This window comes from Siphateles boraxobius, unplaced genomic scaffold, assembly GCF_051911475.1.
Source record: "Siphateles boraxobius isolate OS27281-9 unplaced genomic scaffold, OSU_SipBor_1 13, whole genome shotgun sequence".
Taxonomy (NCBI): Eukaryota; Metazoa; Chordata; class Actinopteri; order Cypriniformes; family Leuciscidae; genus Siphateles; species Siphateles boraxobius.
In genome coordinates, this window is record NW_027508733.1 from 26,310,948 (window position 1) to 26,329,851 (window position 18,904).

Genomic DNA, 18,904 nt, shown 5'->3' on the forward strand with positions numbered 1-18,904 from the left:
AGGCCCCTGACTAACTGGGGCCTCCGTTGAGGCAGAGTGGCGTATGTTGTACTCCCCTTGTTTTAAGGGTGCTAGCTTTCTTGCGGAGTACACTGCCATGGGCAATGTGATTAGGCACCAGGATGCTGTAGGCGCTGTGTAAACAGTTTTTCTGCCAACGAAGGCCATTAGGTAGTAGGCCTCAGCAGGCCTCCTTGATTGGACAGCCCCCTAAAGGGCACTGTAGGCCAGCTCACTTTATGTGGTTGGCCTTGGTGGTTCAGGCAGTTGACTCCCTGATGGATATTAGGCCTTAAACAGGCCTCCTCGGAGGTGAGTCCCAACATTGTGGGACATACCTTATAGCGCTACTGGAAGCCCATTAGTAAATTATGCTTGTGTAGTATGGTTCCCAACAGTGTACTTTATGGCAGAATATGACTTGCTATTAGCTAGTAGGCCCGACCAGGCCTCCCTGGTAGGCGAGTCCCCAGCTGGCTGGCCTTAGCAGGCCACCTTATACTATCACCCGGACTCAGGGCTCAAAGCTACCAGTGGTTATCAGGTAGTAGGCCACTCAGGCCTCCCTGAAGGTGAATTCCCACTTAAGATGGTTATCAGGTAGTAGGCCTCACCCGGCCGCCCTGAAGGCGAATTCCCACTTACGTTGGCTATCAGGTAGTAGGCCTCTCTGGGCCTCCCTGAATGTGAGCTTCCAAATATTGTGGCTGTCAGGTAGTAGGCCGCTCTGGGCCTCCCTAGGATGTGGGCTCCCAAATATTTTGGCTGTCAAAGGTAGTAGGCCTCACCAGGCCTCCCTGAAGGTGAGTTCCCACATACTGTGATTATCAGGTAGTAGGCTCCTCCAGGCCTCCTTGAATGAGAACAGTCAGGTAGTAGGCCTCACCAGGCCTACCTGAAGGTGAGTTCCCACAGTTTGTGGTTACCAGGTAGTAGGCCTCTCCAGGCCTCCCTGAAGGTGAGCTCCCCACATACTGTGGTTGTAGGGTAGCAGGCCTCACCGGGCCTCCCTGAAGGTGAGTTCCCACGTACTGTGGTTATCAGGTAGTAGGCCTCTCTTTGCCTCTCTGAAGGTGAGCACCCCACATACTGTGGTTATCAGGTAGTAGGCCTCTCTGGGCTTCCCTGAAGGTGAGCACCCCACATACTGTGGTTATCAGGTAGTAGGCCTCACGTGCCTCCCTGAAGGTGAATTCCCACTTACGTTGGCTATCAGGTAGTAGGCCTCTCCGGGCCTCCCTGTAACGTTCCCTAGTGGTGCTGGGTTTATGAAGCTAGTGGTCTCTTGCTATCAGTTTCAGCTAGCCTTAATAGGCAGCTGCTGAAGGCGAGCTTGCGCCCTGGCTCGCTAAAGTGTTCATTCTCTGCTATTGGTTCCCTCCCGGAACCTTTTCTGCCTACAGCCTGGTTTGCCTACCAGGCAGACCTTGTGCTCCCCTCACCGAGGGTCTCTATGAGCATGCGGCTTCCTGAGTCTGGTCAGACGGTCGTAGGCCTCTCGTGAGGCCTCCCAGTTAGATCAGCCCTTAGGCCTTCACAGGCCTCCTCAGTGTTTTGAAACACAGAGACTGGGTGTATCCGTGGATCGAGTAGAGAAACTCCCCTCGCTAGCAAGGGTTGAAAAGCACTATGCTGAGTCATACTCTCCGGGATATCCCGTCTCTGAGATCCGGGCCGAGTGGTTCTCTGCCAGCTTCGCAGTCCCTCGGGTTGGATGCCTTACTTAAGGCATTTGTCCAGAGGCTCTGTCTTCAGACAGACAGGATTTGGCCAGACTAAGTGTCTATGTACTGACGCCAGGTCAGGCCGTCCTGGTGGCATTTCGGGGTGAGTACATTCCCCTGAATAGTGACTGGCTGGGGTTCCTTCGGGTTCCCTAGCCACATTCCCTAGAAGGGACCCCTTCTAATTGGAAGCTATGGTTCCAGGCCCGGAGCCGGCCCAGGTAGGCCTTTCATTTAACCATGTTTATGAAGGTTTTTCCTGTGAGGCTGTAGCTTGTGCTATGACCGTAGGGAATGCTGTCACTGACAGCCAAGTGTGACCTGAGTGGTTCTAGCGTTTCATTTGAAGTTGCTGGTTCTGACCGTTGTCACTGCGACTTGGCATGCACTCCCCTTAGCATGGCGGCGTTGGTATATCGTTCCCCATAACGTCGTTGACGTATTGTTGAGTTCCCTTCGAAAGGGAACGTCTCAGGTTACGACTGTAACCTATGTTCCCTGAGAACAGGGAACGAGACAATACGTCTCCCTGCCATGCCTCGGGGCATGCCTACCGTACAGTCCCTTCAGACGATAAGGTGATTTGTCATGTTGCAAGGCGCCCTTATATACTTCCAGGTCGCACGTTAATTATTACTCTAATGATTCACGGGCTGTCGCCGGTCAATGTGATTGACGTGATTTGATAGTGATTTCAGACACCTGTCACGCCTGAGGCGTTCCCCGTAACGTCGTTGGCGTATTGTCTCGTTCCCTGTTCTCAGGGAACATAGGTTACAGTCGTAACCTGAGACGTTTCTTAGGAGATATTTTTGACAAGGCAGCACAAATCGTTAGAACACCGGCTTTCATTGAAACAATGGAGGCTGGTGTACAGATCACCGAGGGCGGGGTCTATGCCAAAACCACAGTGTCAATCAAACCACGTTGGTGGGGCTTGCTCAATTCTACGTCACATTGAGCCGAATCTTAGAACAGCTCATTCTGAGACAGTGCTTATGATTTATTGAGATTGTAAAAAAAACACTGGGTTGATTTTTATCATTCTAGGGTGGTTTTGCTCATATACTGCCAACACACATTTATGTTCAAACACCATGTAAAAGTGAATTTTGCATAATAGGTGGCCTTTAACATACAGCCAATGAGAACACTCATAAGCCACGTGTTTACACAAAACATGACAACATGGCACAAGACAAAACATGACATGAAAGGACATGAAACAAGGCAAACAGACGAGGCAAAACAGGAGCGTCAGGGCTCTGTCAAAAAAAATTGACTAGACAGAAGTGAGTGTAGTACACCAGTATATTACTACGTCTTTACAGTGTTTAACACTCGTTTATTGCACAGTATGTGATATGAAGGTTTTAGCCGCGATGCTAACTATAATGAACTTTATGCCACAAATGGAAATAATTTTTCAGTCATTCAATTCAACGTATTGTGTACAACTGTGTCTTCAAATTGCTGAGATAACTAATTTAGCTGATTCCTGCTGTCGTCACTGGCGTTTGTTAGGAATAACACAAGTGGTTAATATAGTTTGGTCTGTTTTTGTTTATTTACTACAGGTGCCCTCGTCTCTCAAATACCATTTTAAAGCCCTTTCCTGGTCAATAAATATTATGTTGTGAATGGATATAATCAGCTTTGTTCTTTTGTTTCCCCAGAACAACAGTAGGCCTACATTTCTAAAATAGTCTGAAAATTTCAAGGCAACATTGGATTACAGTAAGTTACCAGCACCACATGCAAGTACTTTATTACTATGAACTTTTCTGTGTGAAATTGTATTGTTTGACTGTGTACTTGTGTTTTTTAATCAGTTATTCTGTTAAAATCTTCCATCATGCTCTCAAATCTCATTCATGTTATTTTGGTATATGTAAAATAATATCACAGGTTTGGCTGATGTAGGAAAATACACCTAAAATCACAAACTCATCTGAACTTCAGACTGTACAGCTGATCATCAATGATGTGTGAAATTGGGTAATTTGTATGTTAATTGTTTTATTTAAAAAAAGATGTGTTGTAAAGTTACAGAGATTATGTTTAAATCTTCAGTATTCTCAGGTACGTATATTCAGAAGAGGCAAAGCTTTGTGTTTAATTGTGCAGACAATCTCTTTTTCATCTGTTGAAGTTTTTATTTGGGTGTTTATATTGGATATTTTAATAAAACTAAATGTTTTCTCATAACTGAAATAAAAAAAAGCCCATTAGGTAAACACTTACCTTACATTGTTTCTGCTTGAAAAAAAAAACTGCAGTATATTCTTCACAGAATATGATGTCTTGCTTTAGTTTGGCCATGTAGACATCGACCTTAACCTTTATTTTGTAGTATTTTTTAATTATATATGGAAAATTAACAAGTTTCAATGGTCAAAACAAACCAAATATGCAAGAATTTCAAATTTCAGTAAACATTTGTGAAGACATTAAAGCCAAACCTGTAGGTGTGTTTAGGGCAGTGCACTGGGGCTCTTTGAGGGTCCATGAGGGCCTCTAAGAGCCCCAGCCGTAGCCTAGAAATCTAGACGCACCCTAGTGGCAGCAAAAATTATTTTGCAGCCAGTGTGGTCTAGCAACTCTCCGTTGACTTTCGAGCTGGAAAAACCAAACTCTGGTCAGGCCAAATCACATCGTGTATAGAGTCGGCGGGCGGGCTTAACATAATGACGAAAGAGTTGCGACGCTTCACTGCTACTTGAAAACGTCCTGGTTGCGTATGCAACCCACTGCTCCCTAAAGGAGGGAACGGAGGACGTAGTCGGCGGTCGACTGAATGGGCAGCACTTGAGTGTGATAAGTTCACTGAGCTTCAGGAGCATTCCTGCTCAACACCTGAGTGTGATAAACTCACTGAGCTTCAGGAGCATTTCTGCTCAACACTTGAGTGCGAAGAACTTCACTGAGCAACAGGAGCATTTCTGCTCAGCACTGCGTGTGATGAATTCACTGAGCTACAGGAGCATTTCTGCTCAACACCTGAGTGTGATGAACTCACTGAGCTACAGGAGCATTGCTGCTCAACACCTGAGTGCGATGAACTTCACTGAGTTTCAGGAGTATTTCTGCTCAACATGAAGTGTGATGAACTCACTGACTCGAGCAGGCGCAAGGCGACCATGAGTCGCAGTCACTTTTAGAAGGCTCACTGGGGTTAAACGCATTTCTGCGGGCCCCTGGGGCAGCTGAGAGCCAGTGTTTGTCCAAGGGTAGTCCGCTCGGTTTATACAAACACTGGCAGGAACACGAAACCGGAGGGGCAACTGAGCGTTCCCGGAATGGTCATGACCCAGCTGGACCCAGGGGATGGAGTCTCCACTTGCCCTGGCTATAACTGTTGTGAGGCTCGATGGCGGCACGATTGAGTAGAGCGGTAAGATTGGAACAAAGCGTCCTCAGAAGCTTCTGACTCCAAGGAGGATGTGACGGGTGAGTTGTGACATGCAAGGGAAGCTTGCGCAACGGTCGCAATGTCTTACAACTCGAGGTACGAATGCCCGTGTAGTCGAGGGTCGCCCCGGCCCACGTTAAAACACGCCCTTTGTACATGGCCCCTCTGTTGAAGAGGGTTTGGCAGCAGACCGGGATGAACTATAGTCACACCGGGTGAGCTGCTCTGCCACGATCACCTCGGGACTCGATCATGAAGCTAGCGCTGAAGCGGTCACATATGGAGGAAGCCAAAGGCTGCAACTACCATATACCCCAGGAGCCTCTGAAAGTTCTTTCAGTGGGACCCTTTCTCACTTCAAACACTAGCTGAACACATTCTCATTGGAGAGACGTGTTAGACCGAGTCCATCTCCAAAACTGAAAAAGAGATACTCAGCCCGTGGGTGAGATTACTCTCTTCCAGTTGACCTGAAGACCCAACGGGCTCTGGAGCACTCGAGGGGAAGGACCCTGTACTGATACTCCACCCTTACACGCAACACACAGGATGGCCTGCGGTGCGGAAGGTAGAGATCTGAAGCACATGTCTTTCAGGTCAGAGCTGCAGACCGATCTTGGGCCAAGATGGTCACGACCCACCACCTAGTAGCACGAAGAACGAGTTTACAACTGGCCTTTCGTACCGGCTGGAGGAGCGGCTATATCAAATCCTTCGCCAGCAGGATAAGATAAGCACACACAAGTCAAGAGCACTGCTCAACACTCGGTGTGATGAATATCACTGAATTTTCAGGAGCACGTCTGCTCAACACCTAATGTGATGATTAACACTGACTTGAGCGGGGTAGCCGAGCCTGAGGTGGGGCAGCAAAGTAGAGAGAGTGGTGTTAGTGTGCTGTGCAAAACTTACCTGTCTCCACTAGCGGCAGGGGGCGTGTGAGAAGGCGGATGACTGGGTCCTCGAACACACCAAGCTGCCTGCTGGCGACCAAGGGGGAGCTGAGGGGTGTAAGGCTATACAGGGTCACACCCGCCAGACTGGCCCTCTTGGGACCCAGGAACAGATGAAATTGCTCTCTCTTTGAAGTGTGGGTACCGCTTGCTCCGCTTTTTTTTTTTTTTTTTTTTTAGGGAGCCAGCGGCGGAACAGACACACACACAAACAAAAGGTCCACCCGGCCCTCACCCGGGGGGAAGGAGTGATCGTTCCACTCCAAGAGCATCTCATGCTACGGAATGCTTTTGCTGTCGCTTGCCACCTGGCTTGGCAGCGCCTGGTGCGGGCTGGGCGTCTCTACTGCGGCCGGCTCCATGCTGAGGCCTTGGTGGAGGCTGCTGCGGAGACCCAACAGGAGCGGCGGCCGGGGAACGCCCACGGCGACGAGCAGGCGGAGGAGCTGCCACCGGCGGCGGGTGGAGGCAGCAGCTGGCCACCGGGGCAGGATGTGCAGGATGACCTCCGTCTGCGCTTGAGCGGCAGAGACCTGTTGGATGCAGTTCTCCACTGCGTCGCCGACCAGCCCAACCTGGGAAATTGGGGAGACCAGGAACCGAACCTTGTCCACATCCGCCATACCAACCAGGCTGAGCCAACGAAGGCGCTACTGGACCACCACGTTGGACATCGCCAGACCGTTCACGCACGCTACGACACTCGTGCCCCGGAGGGTGAGGTCGGATGCAGTGCATTGCTCACCTATGAGCGCACGGTCTGGATTACCCTCGTGCATGCCATGGGTGCCCTAGCCTGCAGCAACGCCATGGCATGCAAGAGGAAGTGGCTTGCCCACAGGCTTGGTAAGCTCTGCCCGTTGGAACGGACGAAACTCACAGGCCTTAGGGGGGAGACGAGGATCCCCCCAAAAGGCAGCGGCCGCCGGACACAGGTGCACCTGTGTCGACAGACCGCTCCAATGAAGGGACCCTTCGCAACCCTTCACCGTTCCTCCATCAAGGGTAATGAGGGGGAAAAGCTATTCAGGCAGTTTCTGGCAGAGAAAGATGCTGTTCACCACCTGATAAGCTCTCCATGCATTTCGGGAAAGAAAGGCACTGGGGCGGCGAGCTGAGAACCAGCGCGGCCCGCCCCAAGACACCAAACTCCAGATTCCAACCGAGACTGAACGGGACACGGTGGAGGTTCCACTCGATTCCGGCAGCCTCGGCGGCCCGTTTCAGCATAGCTGATAATTCTGGATCCGGCTCGGGCAACATTGAACTCCCGGAGGGAGACAATGCAGCCGAGTCATCATCTCTAGAAGTCAGCTCACCCTCCGATGCTGCAATCGACGTCCTGTCCTCCAGGGGAGCCCCGAATGAAACCACTGGCCCACCCATTACAGATGGACCAGCAGACAACACAGGAGGCTCCAGTGGTTGCAGTGGAAGGGAGGAGTGAGGAGCCCACAGGGAATGGTTACCGGGCGAGACATCCAACACTATCCTCCGGTCACCCATCCCACACAGCACCCGTGCAGGGTGGGGCATGGTAATGGGGACTCGCTCTCCGCGTTTAACGAAGGCGAGTCATGTTCCCACAGTGAAAACATGAGCTGTCCACAAAAGCTGTCTCAGCGTGCTGTAAGCCCAAACACGTGTCACAACAGTTGTGACCATCAGAGAGAGACAGGGAACGACCGCACCCAGAAACGCACAGGCGGAATGACATCTTGAAAAAGACGCAAACGCACCCGTGTTGCTCTTTCAGAAAATAGGACCGTCACCAGTGCCGGAGCACACAGGGGAATGACCGCGGCAACACTGAACAGAGAACTGAAACAGTGAAGCACTCACTTTTCCGCCCTCTAACCAGCCATCAACACACACAAACATTTAGAAATTTGTTGCTGTTAAAACAGCAGTTGAGAGCTCAAAGCTCGCGATCACCGCTGCACTCGCGCTGTAGAACACCAGCACTGGGAGAGTCTTCCTGAAGAACACCGACACACCCGCTCGTTGTAGACAACAACACTCTCAGAGACATCAAACGATCGGCTCCGAAGCGAAAGGCAACTAGTGCGTGCATCCACTTCCGTATAGATATATACCCGCGCCGCGGGGGCGGAGTGTGTGATGCGAATCACGCACGCCAATTACATTGGCTCGTTCAATAGTACTCGAAGAGGATAGGCTCTCTAGCGAGATCCCCATTCAGTCAACCGTCGACTACGTCTGACGTTATCGACTGAAAGGGAACAAAGAAATGGCTGCTGCTGCTGTCGAACAGCGGTATTTCGATTCGGCTTTGTCTGCGACTCTGGAGGATTTGAAGTTAAACTTTTCTTTGAAAAAATAACAAAGAACGGCTTTGCTCTGACTCCGTCGCTCTGACTACGTCACCTTCTTCGTTGCTCTGGTTGGTTGTAGCACTATCCTACTGTGTGCAGAGGGAATTTGAAAGACAACCGTTTATCCCGACCTAGTAGGTAAGTCAAATTCTTGACATGAGTTTTTGCTTTCTTTCTCTTTCATTTTCTCTGTAGATTAGGAGGATGAAACTGGTGATAATAAACACAATCAGATATGGCATTATGATGTAAGGGACCTACTGTACCTGCCCACTTGTCAGCACACATAGTCTGACAACAATCCTATCTCATCATTCCTCCCATCAGAGAATACAGTCTCTCCACACTTATTCAGTTTGTCAGGATGAAAACAAGAGAGAGGAACTGTGAAGAAGATCGTTGGTAACACTTTACAATAAGGTTCGTTAGTTTTAACATTAGTTAATGTATTAACTAACATGAACTAGCCATGAGCAATACATTTGTTATAGTATTTATTAATCTTTGTTAACATTAGTTAATAAAAATAAAGCTGTTCATTGTTTGTTCATGTTACTTCACGGTGGATTAACTAATGTTAACAAGATTTTAATAAAGTATTAGTAAATGTTGAAATTAACATTAACAAATATTAATAAATGCTGTATAAGTGCAGTTCATTATTAGTTAATTCTAACTAATGTAGTTAACTAATGTTAACTAACAAACCTTATTGTAAAGTGTTACCAGATCGTTCTGGATTGAGCCCAAATAGGAAAAATAAAACTGTTGAAAAATGTAATCTGTTTGTTAATTAATTTTTGAAAACCATTTCAAATCGCCGGCGCAAGTACCGCCCCACTATTTACAAAGCGACTGTGCCAAGGAGGATAGTTCAAATTATATTGTATGTTGAATGACATATTTATGTCTTTGTGTCATATTATTGTCTAAAATGGTCCTTACATGTGCGTATCCTGGGTGTTTAAATCTTTTAAAACCTAAACGTTTTTTTTCGAGCGTGGCCTTTCAACGTGAAGACGTAGTTCCCGGCGCGTTGCAGATCAGCTCAATCCAAAAAATTGTAGTTTTAGGAAATTTTAATTTTGATGTGAACTAATCCTTTAAAGAAGCTTCACTCAGATACTCATGTAAGTCTGAGAACATTTACTCATTTACTGCTGTTCATTTCACTTACTGGATCAAACGTCACATCAGACAGAAGGACGAGTATAGCATCCTGCTGAAAACACCAGCTTATTTGTATTATTATAGGTCAAACTTGATTATTTTTCTGTGAAACTAGCACAATATATTGCCTAACTTTTGTCTAGCTTTCTGTCATGTCTTGTCTACAAGGACTGACATCCGAAGTAAGTTCGATATTATTAATGGTGAAAATTCAATAGAAGATCAAGAGTTTTGAATTTACTGAAGCAAATTTGGGAAAGATTAACGAATATCTGCACATGTCTGATTAGTTCACATAATTACTGATGACATCACGTCTGATGTCATACGTAGAACGCGTGGCATACATAGGCTGACGAGCAACAATATTTTCTGTTTTTTGAAAAAGTATTATTTAATCTTAATTTCAGACATATTTATGTGCAAAATATTTAAATAATACTTATATTGGGCCACCATGACGATCAGATACGTTTGATGAATTCTGAATGAAACAATATTTGGACAAACACGTGATACTTCACAGCAGTGAAGGCCTGGTGTAGCTTGTTGCTTGTGATTGTATTTGGTCTCCTTTGCTTTGGTTGTCAAAGGGTTTATTTAAACTAGAATTAAAAAACGGAAAAAATGTTAAGCATCATTAATGTATTAAACATGAATTATTATACTTTATAATAATACAGTATATTGTACATATACAGTTATGTACAACTGTGATAATAGCCTGTGACAATTTTTGCTCAATTATTTTTGTGAAAACTTCAAAATTGGGGATAGTTTGTGTATTTTATTTGTAAAATTCAGTTATAAATTCATTATGGCCAAGCACTCTTCAACTTTTCATTTGTTTAACAGTGTAATGTTGCAGAAGCGGGAGGAAACAGGCACAAGAGATGATCTATGTGCAGGGATTTTAATGAAGCGGCAAAGTAAACAAACAATGAGGAACACTGAAAATAGGGACAAAAACCATAGGCAGAACCGCAACCATACACAACTGACAAACTAACAAGTTAACAAGGCAACGAGACACACCTGGGTAGAATAATCAAGGGGAACAGATGAATACATAGACAACAAACAGACTACAAAGCATGGCACAAGAAACAGGAAACACTTCAATATAAAAGTCCAGGAACAAAAACAGGGAATATGTAACAAACAGCTTGTTTGATCTTCACTGTTGATATGGATTGTTCAAGACTGACTTTATTATGTTTATTATGTTGTATTTCTAAATTGGTAACAACAAAAAAAAAGTGTGCTGTGTTCTCACTGTCACATGGCTCTGATGTGTATAGTTAGTGAAAAAAAAATGCTTAACTGATATGTGATTATTCCATGTGACGTCTACATTTCTGCTATAGGCCTACAACTAACTTCAATTTTTCTGTCTCAATTGCTGTGAAAGCAACTTGCTAGCCTTTTCGCCATACTCAAATTCTTGCTGTTTTGATCCCAGATAACCTCTTCTTTGCCATCCTAGTTAAGGTATCTAGTTCTGACAGTGGCAGATCTAGAATGCTCTTGCTCTATATCGTTTATCCTTGAGAAAATCTGATTGACCCACTCCATTCCTTTTTTCAACAATTTGAGAAAACTCATGAGATCGCAGGCGGAAAACATAAACACAACCATGTTTAACACTGACGATACCAGACCAAGGAAAAGTGTTCTTTCTTCATGTTGTGTTTGCTACAGTAGTATTACATCTATTTTGTTTTCTTTATTGTTATTTTATGATTATGTTCGAATTAGTACTGCATATCATCATTACATTACATACATCACTTTTTCTCTTTGAATATAAAGATGAAAGATGGTGCTCAAAGTTGAGATCTGCTATACAAGTTGTTATAGATACACACTCCACACAATGAGTAGATGTCTTCATCTGCACGACAGTCAGACTTTTTTATTATTCACAAATTGTAAAATCCCACATGAAGTTTCAGTAGGAACAAATGTACGATGCATTCTGCCCCAATTGGAATGCCTTGTAGATTTTTTTTTCTTTTGTTTTGGCAGTGTCCCTGGATCAACACTATTGGCACTTTTCTACTGCATGGTACGGTACGGCTCGGCTCGGTTTCGGCGCACTTGTGGCGCTTTTCCACTGCATGGTAAGGTACAGTACGGCTCGGTACAGCTCACTTGTGGCGCTTTTCGACTGCATGGTACGGTACGGTACGGTACGGCTCGGTACGGGTCACTTGTGGTGCTTTTCCACTGCATTGTACGGTACGGCTCGGCTCTGTACGGCTCACTTGTGGCGCTTTTCCACTGCATGGTACGGTACGGTACGGCTCGCTTCGGCTCACTTTAAATGGTACCACCTCTGTTGAGGTTCCAAGCGTACCGTACCGATACTAAAATGTGACGTGAAAACACTGCAGATCACTGATTGGTCAGACAGACAGAATCGTTACTACCAGCGTAATTGTATTTCTGAGACATCAAACTCACTAGATTTAAATAGCCAGTAACAGCCACCATGGTACCACCTGTTTTAAAACTACTTGCTTGACTTGCTTGAACAAAAAAAACTTCCAAAAAAGAAGCTTTCACAGACCCAATGGCCACCAAAGCGCTTTACATATTTGCCTCACATTCACCCATTCACTCACTCATTCATACACCGACGGCGGTGTCAGCCATTCAAGGCACCATCCAGCTCGTCGGGAGCAGCGGGGGTTAGGTGTTGTCATTATATAACAAAATATTAAACCTGATTACATGTATTTTAACGACATATAGCACAAGTACACTGTAGATTTAGTAAAGTGCACTTCTCAAGGGCACATAATCACTCACTCTAACTTATACAAATGCATAAAGCACACTGCAAATACAAAGATCCTTAAACAGCCCAAATAAGACAGAACTTTCCTGCTGTGGCCCCATTCCATTTCTCTACTTTAATGTACAAGCTAGCATTAGCGCTAGTGCATTCCATCAGATTTCATCGTGATAGTCAACCTCTTCTTTCTTCTCTCGTTCTCTTTTGCTCTGACTCTTTCGTGTGGACTCGATCCCTGAGCTCTCAAACAGCCGTGTCATAAAGGCCAGGCCCTCATGTTTCAATGTACGCCTTTCCAGCAAAAGTGTAAAGTACAGGATTTATAGAGCTACTGATGAAGGTGAAAGTGGAGGCGAAGCCCCGGAAAGATGTCCAGATTTGACTGACTCAAGTCCAGGGGTCCGTTCTTTGTACGTTGCTTAAAACATCCGAGATCAAATGAGACATCCAAGATGATATCATCGGCGTAATCATGATCTGGCTAATTAGGTTCTTCGAACACTCCTGCCAGTTATTGTGTAGTATAGCTGGATTGAGTTATCTGAGATAATTCATGCGCTGGTTTAAAAGGGGATATGTATCGATAGTAGAAACATTGATCAGCAACGCTGCTACTGGCTGCTCACCGTGGCCAAAGAGCGCGCTCAGTTTTTCTCCGCAGCAGAGCAAGAGTTATTGCTTGAAGGTTATGCTGGATTTAAAAGCTTAATTAAAATGCCAGGGAACACCTCGAAGTGTGCAAAAGCCAGGAGAGAGGGCTTGCAAAAAGTAGCAGACAAGTTAAATGTCTAAGTGCTCACCATGTTATGGTTCTATCACTTATTACTGTCACGAAACTGCTCCGAGACACGAAGGTGGAGAATCCAAATGCAGTTTTTATTAAGGGGTAATCAAAAACAAGCAAGAAATCCAAAAAGACCAAGAGACAAGAAAACGGGGAGAATGCTCAGAATTGCAGTGTGACACTAAAACAAGACTTCACGGTGAGTGAATGAATGAACCTGGTATAAATAGACAGACTAACAGGATGAGACACAGGTGAATGCAATCAGTGAATGAGGTACAGGTGAATGTGATCAGTGATGGTAAGTCCGGGCAGTGAGTTATGGGAAATGTAGTTTGTGAGTGATAATAGTCTTATCTGGAGTGCCCTCTGGTGGCTCTCCAGGGCACTCCAGCTGGTGACCGTTACATAGCCCCCCCCTTTAAGGAGCGGATTCCAGACGCTCCTCAAATTGTCCAGGAGGGAGGTGGAGCGGAGGCGGACCCGGGGGTGGGATGGAGGGCCAGGCCCGTGGAGCGGAAGAGGACCTGGAGACTGCGTCAGGACGGAAGGCCAGGGTGGAGCAGGATGTGTCGGCGACCAGGGCGGAGCAGGCTGTGCAGGCAACCAAGGAGGAGCAGGCAGTTCAGGTGGCCAGGGCAAAGCAGACGCCCCATCGGGCGGCCAGGGCAAAGCAGACGACCAATCGGGCGGCCAGGGCGGTGAAGAGCCCTCGGGCGGCCACGGCACAGGAACAGAACCCGGCTCAGGAACAAACACAAGGACAGACACAAACACAGAAACAAAAATGGGTTCAGGAACAGACACCAGCTCAGGAACAGACACTGGCTCTGGCTCAGGAACAGACACCAGAACAGTAACGGCCACAAGGACAGACACAAACACAGAAACAAACATTGGTTCAGGAGCAGATACCGACTCCGCTGAGCGTTCAGGTTCAGGCGTGACTTGAACAGTCTCTGGATCAGCAGACGTGACTTGAACAGTCTCTGGATCGGCAGACGTGACTTGAACAGTCTCTGGATCGGCAGACGTGACTTGAACAGTCTCTGGATCGGCAGACGTGACTTGAACAGTCTCTGGATCGGCAGACGTGACTTGAACAGTCTCTGGATCGGCTGACGTGACTTGAACAGTCTCTGGATCGGCTGACGTGACTTGAACAGTCTCTGGCTCGGCAGAAGTGACGTGAACAGTCTCTGGTTCGGCCATCTTGTCCGTAGACACTGGCTCGGAGGAAGTGACGTGAACAGACTCTGGATCGGCCATCTTGTCCGTAGACACTGGCTCGGAGGTGGCCATCTTGTCCGTAGACACTGGCTCGGAGGCGGCCATCTTGTCCGTAGACACTGGCTCGGAGGCGGCCATCATGTCCGTAGACACTGGCTCGGAGGCGGCCATCTTGTCCGTAGACACTGGCTCGGAGGAAGTGACGTGAACAGTCTCTGGTTCGGCCATCTTGTCCGTAGACACTGGCTCGGAGGCGGCCATCTTGTCCGTAGACACTGGCTCGGAGGCGGCCATCTTGTCCGTAGACACTGGCTCGGAGGCGGCCATCTTGTCCGTAGACACTGGCTGGACGGTCTCTGGCTGGACGGTCTCTGGCTGGACGGTCTCTGGCTGGACGGTCTCTGGCTGGACGGTCTCTGGCTGGACTGTCTCTGGCTGGACGGTCTCTGGCTGGACGGTCTCTGGCTGGACGGTCTCTGGCTGGACGTGGCTGACGTGAAGCTCTGGCTGGACGTGGCTGACGTGAAGCTCTGGCTGGACGTGGCTGACGTGAAGCTCTGGCTGGACGTGGCTGACGTGAAGCTCTGGCTGGACGTGGCTGACGTGAAGCTCTGGCTGGACGTGGCTGACGTGAAGCTCTGGCTGGACGTGGCTGACGTGAAGCTCTGGCTGGACGTGGCTGATGTGAAGCTCTGGCTGGACGTGAAGCTCTGGGTCTGGCTCGGCAGGACTGAACCCAGCAAGACGTGATGATTCCCAGGCCAGGCAGGCGAGACGTAAACTGACTCTGGCTGGGCAGACTGGACATGAAGCTGTGAAGACCCTGAACTGGACGCGGTCAGCGTTGAGGGCTCTGGGGGTACTGTGAGCTTGCAGGGTGTTTCATCAGCCAAGCCCACAGTAAATGCCGTACCGCTCAAGGAGAGGGCTAGGTCGACATACCCTTCTAGGGTCCAGCCGGTATAGTCCTCCGGCATCAATTGAGCAACGTCATCATCCAGCCCACTCAAAATCAGGTCCATGAGCTGGGTGTCATTTAACGTTCCCAGATGACAGCGAGACAAAAAGTCCCTTGCATACCTCTCAATAGGCTGGCCATCTTGGAACACCGAAGAAAGGAACTTCCTCAGGGCCTGGTTGCTGACAACTGCTGGATCCATATGAGGCGAAGTCTTCTGTCACGAAACTGCTCCGAGACACGAAGGTGGAGAATCCAAATGCAGTTTTTATTAAGGGGTAATCCAAAACAGGCAAGGTCAAACATAAGGATGGCTGGCGCGAAACAGACGTTCCGAAGCTTTGCGAGATCCCGAAGCAAAGATGATTCGAAACACTGATCCGAAGCGTGATTCAAAACACCCACGTCTCGTGACAACGGCTAAATGAAGCGTCTAAGTGTTTCATCAGGTGGAGTGCTCCTCCGAATCAGGGTTTCATTGATTGGTCGGTTCGGGAACAAATCACACAATCACACAGTATAAAAGTTTTGTCAACGCATTTTCATATCGTGGGTTTTTGTGAGAGGAGTTTGGTTTTGAGATAGCGGATTTTTGGTGATATAGTGACATTTATAGTGCGATTTGTTTAGTTATATTTAGGATTTAATTTACATTTACACATTGACTTAGAGACACACAGAGTACATATAGTGACACATTAATAGATGCATTGATAGAAATATATATATATATATATATATATATATATATATAGATTAATAGATAGATACATATATTACAGATACATATAGATTATTAGATAGATAGGCTACATATAAAATAGATAGATAGATAGATAGATAGATAGATAGATAGATAGATAGATAGATAGATAGATAGATAGATAGAAATGGAGGCTCGACAGAAGAGATGCCGTACATCTGTGGTGTGGGAGCATTTCCATTTGGAAACCCCAAATAAAGTGAGATGTGTGTATTGTGATCGGCAGCTAGCCTACTGCAACAATACATCATCCATGATGCGCCATTTGAGGACCATTCATCCTGCCATTCTGCAGGGTGCAGAGGATGGTAGTGTTCCCCCTGTACCAAGGCCTGCTACTGACACTGCTGGGCCATCTAAGCAAGGTATGCATTGTTTGAAATATAGGCTAATTATAAGTGAAATATAATAACTAAAGTGTTGGGCCATTGTTTAGAAAGGCCATGGACTAAGACATGCCTAACATCCCAATCACAACTGCCAATCACTTTAAAAACAAATGTTGTCAATATAATATTATACTTTGTGAATATACATTTTATATGTCTACATATGAGTACCCAATCTACAGCCAAGACATCATTTTGTTTTTTTGTAATTGTTGTATTTCTATAATGCACTTTATCTTTCTCTGCACACTGAGCATAAATATTCATAACATAACTTTGTTTAGGAAGGTTTCCAAATGAACCAGTAGACTACTTTCACGGTAGGCTACTATTTTTCCAATATATTTGTCTGAAAGTATGTTTTATCTTCTCTTTTAAAAGGCAGACAGAGGGAATTGGATGAGGCTCTTCTGAACATGGTGGTGAAGGATCTGCAGCCCTTCACCATCGTGGAGGATGAGGGTTTCAGGGCCTTTGTGAACAAGCTTGATCCAAGCTATGTCCTCCCATCCCGGAAGGTGCTTAAAACAATGGTCAGCGAAAGGTACAACACAACCAAGGAGAAAACAATGGAGGACCTACAAAAGGCGGAATTTGTTAGCCTTACGGCTGACATGTGGTCTTCCATTAATATGGATGGATATCTTGGTGTAACATGCCATTACATAACACCAGAGGCAACAATGGCAACTGTTTTACTGGGTGTAAGGAGGTTTTACCAAACCCACACAGCCCAGCATCTCATGGAGGCTAAAGCCTTGCTAATAGCTGAGTGGGGAATAACCTCCAAAGTTCACTGCATGGTGACTGACAATGCATCCAACATGATCCTAAGTGCCCAGCTACTCAACCTTCGCCATGTCCCATGTTTTGTTCATAATTTGAATTTGATAGTGAAAAAGGCCCTGGATCAAACCCCAGTCATCAATGAAATTCGCCAGAAAGCCAGAAAGATAGTGGGGTTGTTCAGATCCAGCTGCAAAGCAAAGGACAAGCTTGTGGAGATACAGAGCTTGATGGGCAGACCAAGTCTGAAAATGATACAGGAGGTTGAAACGAGATGGAACAGCACATTCGACATGCTACAACGCTTGTATGAGCAACGTGAGCTAGTGGGTGCTGCACTTGCCAATTTAAACAGTGATACTGCTCCCCTGACAAGTCTTGAGTATGACATTATTCAACAGTCATTGACACTTCTTCAACCATTCAAACTAGCAACAACAGAGATGTCAGAGGAACAGAGAGTGTCTGCTTCAAAGCTCATACCATTGTACAGGATGTTGCAGCACAAGCTTGCACAGAAAAAAGGAAATGCAACGCAGGAATCAACTGTACAATTAGGTAGGACACTATGACCATACGTGTAATTGGCCATAACTCTCATATTGTTGTCATTATTTTAATTAATATGGTTTTCTCTTGTGTTGGCTCATAGGCTCACATCTACAAGAAGGTCTGCACTCCAGATGTGGAGGGTACGAGACTTTTAGAGCCTTGGCACTGGCTACACTGCTGGACCCAAGGTTTAAAAATGTGGCTTTTGGAAATCCTGCCAAAGCCCTGGATGCTGAAAAGCACATCACACTGGAGTGTGCTTCACTGATGCGTTCAAACACAACTCCTGGTGAGTTTCAGTCTATGTTATCTTATGTAATGTGATTCATGAAATTTATACTTCATATGTGTTGTCAGTTTATGATTTGTTACTAATTGCCGTTTTCTTCAGAACCACAAATGTCAACATCAGGCCCATCATCATCAACACCAGTTGAAACACAAGACAGTTTATGGGAACATTTTGACAATCGTATCCGTGAGACCCAGATGATACACAATCCTACAGCTGATGCCACAGTGGAAGTGAAAAAATACCTCAGCGATGCGTTTTTGCCCAGAACTCATGATCCTCTAACTTACTGGAAAGAGAGAGCAGTAATCTTTCCTCATTTGTATGTCCTAGCTAAAAAATATCTTTGTATGCCAGCAACAAGTGTCCCTTGTGAGAGAATTTTTTCAAAGGCTGGAGAAATTATCTGTAAAAAAAAGAAGTAGGCTGAGTCCTTCAACAGCAGAGAAATTAATATTTTTGAATATTTTGACCTGAAAAAAACAAATTAAGGGGAGAAATAGAAATTGACACCTTAAAGAAGAAAAAACTGGCACTAGATATTGAGTTGCTTAAAAAGGAACTTCAGAGTAAGTGCTAACACACTATTTCACACTGAGTACTATTGCTGATTTTTCATAACAATATCTCTTATTGCAGGCAAAAGATGACCATCACTGGCTTTTCTTGACAAAGAATAATTGAAATAAAACGCAAGGATCTAAGCATATTGTCTTGTCTTTATTGTTAATTTAATGAAAATTGTTTTTAAAAAA

At 46.0% G+C, this 18,904-nt stretch overlaps 1 protein-coding gene and 1 long non-coding RNA gene across 4 annotated transcripts in view; both read left to right on the forward strand.

Moving 5' to 3' along the window:
* LOC143736164 (CD276 antigen homolog) overlaps positions 1-18,904 on the forward strand; it is a 686,062-nt gene that overhangs the window by 406,665 nt on the left and 260,493 nt on the right. The gene's annotated exons all lie outside the window — the stretch shown is intronic.
* LOC143736187 (uncharacterized) lies at positions 17,813-18,608 on the forward strand. The gene is made up of 3 exons (XR_013203387.1): positions 17,813-17,863; positions 17,958-18,146; positions 18,249-18,608. It is a non-coding gene; the product is annotated as an uncharacterized LOC143736187 (long non-coding RNA).